This window comes from Nyctereutes procyonoides, unplaced genomic scaffold (genome assembly GCF_905146905.1).
Source record: "Nyctereutes procyonoides isolate TBG_1078 unplaced genomic scaffold, NYPRO_anot_genome, whole genome shotgun sequence".
Lineage (NCBI taxonomy): Eukaryota > Metazoa > Chordata > Mammalia > Carnivora > Canidae > Nyctereutes > Nyctereutes procyonoides.
This window is the reverse complement of record NW_026575044.1, coordinates 24,254,209-24,256,715: the sequence shown is the minus strand read 5'-3', so window position 1 is coordinate 24,256,715 and position 2,507 is coordinate 24,254,209. Positions and strand designations below refer to the sequence as shown.

Sequence of the window (2,507 nt, the reverse complement as noted above, 5' to 3'; positions counted from 1 at the left end):
ACTGTTGTTGGAGGTACTTTTTATTATTGGATTATTATATGTAAAGATTTAAGAACAACAACAATAACAGTAATGAAATAATGCTTAAAATAACACCTCTCCCTGACTCTACCTCTCCAATTACCTTGCCCTTATTCTTGTTAGTTTTAAAAATTCTTGTTCTTGTGGAGGTTTTATCCATAGCTGTAAGCAAGGTGTTGGTGTAACTTTTTCTTGATTTATGAAACATAGGCATTATCATTTACTGCTATTAAAGATGAAGACTTAGCTAACTTCCATGACCTCAATTTCCCTTCTTCTACTTAACTCTTAGCTAATATTTTAGTTTTCCAGTAGGTTAAGTCTTCAGTACTTGCTTCAGCAGCACATATGTTAAAATTGGAATGATAACAGATATGATCATGACCCCTGCTCAAGGATGACATGCAAATTAATGATGCATTGCATATTTTTATGGAATATTGTTCTGCCTTAAAAAAGATTGTACTTTAAGGGAAGACTCTTGGAAACATGAGGCTAAGTGAAATAAGCAAGAAACAAAAGGACAAATATTTTATGATTCTACCCTTGTGAGATACCTAAAGTAATCAAATCATTGAGACAGAAAGCAGAATGATGGTTGTCAGGGGCTGGGAAGTGGGGAAAATAGGACTTGTTGTTTAATGGATATGGAAATTTAGTTTGGAATGATGAAAAAGTTCTGGAGATGAATGGTGATGATGTCTGTGCAACAATGTGGATATATACTTAATATCACTAAACCGTATATTCTTAAAAATTCTTAAAATGGTAAATTTTATTTTATTATTATTTTTTAAAAAGATCTGTTTATTTATGATAGACATAGAGAGAGAGAGAGAGAGAGAGGCAGAGACACAGGAGGAGGGAGAAGCAGGCTCCATCCTGGGAGACTGACGTGGGACTTGATCCGGGACTCCAGGATCGCGCCCTGGGCCAAAGGCAGGCACTAAACTGCTGAGCCACCCAGGGATCCCCTAAAATGATAAATTTTAGTATGCATATTTTATCACAATAAAAAAATATAAACTATCTCCTATTCAACTTTTCATATCTCTTGACTTCCATATAAAATTAATACGTTTTTTCACATCTCAATTTTCACCCTCATTGTACTGGAATAATATCATATACAAGCTATTCATAAAGGTATGTAGAAGCAATTGTTGTTCTATTAGTTCTGTTCACAAATAACTTTTCCTCCTCTCTGCCTTCTACGCACATGGAATTATTGAACCTTTGTACCACTTGTGGCTGTGAAGCCAAGGGACTAGCTTTGGCCAATTAATTGAGCAGCAGGGAAGCAAATTGTTCTCAGATCCAGGCATCTAACTGTATAGCTGTCAGTCCTCTGATACAGCAACTGGCAAAATTTGAGATGACTTTTTTTTTTCTCCTAAGTTCTCAGATTTTCTGATGTTATGTTTAGAATGGGTATGTTTTCACCCATTCTTGTATGTAAGCAGGGTACCCTTTAAATAGATTCACGTCCTACAAAATTTTTCCTGTGTTTTATTTTGTGTATTTCTTCCCTTCTCTTTTCTGTTTTCTTCTTTTAGAGATCATATTTGTGGGATGTCTGGTATTAATGATTATCCTCTTAGGCCTTTTATATTTTATCACATATTTTCTGTCTCTGTCCTTTTGCTCTATACTTATGTAGAGTTCTTTGACTTTATCTTATTGTGTTATTGTGTTTGTTTTTGTTTCGGTTTTTCGGTATAATCTTTCAAATCTCTCTGAGAATACTAATTAGGTTTTTTCAAGTTTCTTCTCTTCAGTGAGTTATTTCTGTTTCCACTGGGATTGTTTTGTTTATTTGCCATTTTAATGCTGCTAATTTTCTTTATATGCGTGAGTGATTATAAGTTATTTGTGCATTTTTAAGACAGGAAATACTCAGTTGGCTTTTCCAGGGAGTGGATTGGATCTTCTCTGCACTGTATTTGCATGCTTGTTTTCCTTACAAGGTTTTTCCTTCAGTGAGGAGGCTAACCTGGCCAGGTGTGTACTTAAATCATTGAGGAGCCAGGTTTTTGATAAGGGATTACTAAAATGGGGAGAAGTTTATTCTGTGGGGCTAGCACCCAGCTAGTAGTCCTATTTCTCCCCACTCAATGCAGTACATTTCTTAACGTATGGGTCATTGTTTTTGTTATGGTGATTATCATTTTGCTTTGTTTTCTTTTGCCTTGAAGCAGTGTGAGGTTTCCTGTACTGTTGTTATATCCAGATAGAAATGTGGGAGAGAGGGGAGAGGAGCAGGGAAGTGATTGGCTTCGTGTTCTAGAAACAGAATTTCAGTCAGACTTTCTATTTCTTTCTACCAGCTTTGGCTTGTTTTCCTAATCGTACCCTCCATTCTTTCTAATTTTATTCCAGAAGTTTTAGGGGTTCTGCCTAGAAAATTAGCTATTTCTTTCTCTACCATCCTTTCCTGTGTTAATTTTGGGCTGCGGATTCCTCAGTCTTCCTTGTTCAATTGTATG

At 35.7% G+C, this 2,507-nt stretch overlaps 1 non-coding gene across 1 annotated transcript; it reads left to right on the top strand.

Moving 5' to 3' along the window:
- The first annotated feature begins 348 nt into the window (after window positions 1-348).
- On the top strand, window positions 349-453 carry LOC129509187 (U6 spliceosomal RNA). Its single transcript, XR_008664300.1, has one exon. It is a non-coding gene; the product is annotated as a U6 spliceosomal RNA (small nuclear RNA).
- The last annotated feature ends 2,054 nt before the right edge of the window (window positions 454-2,507 follow it).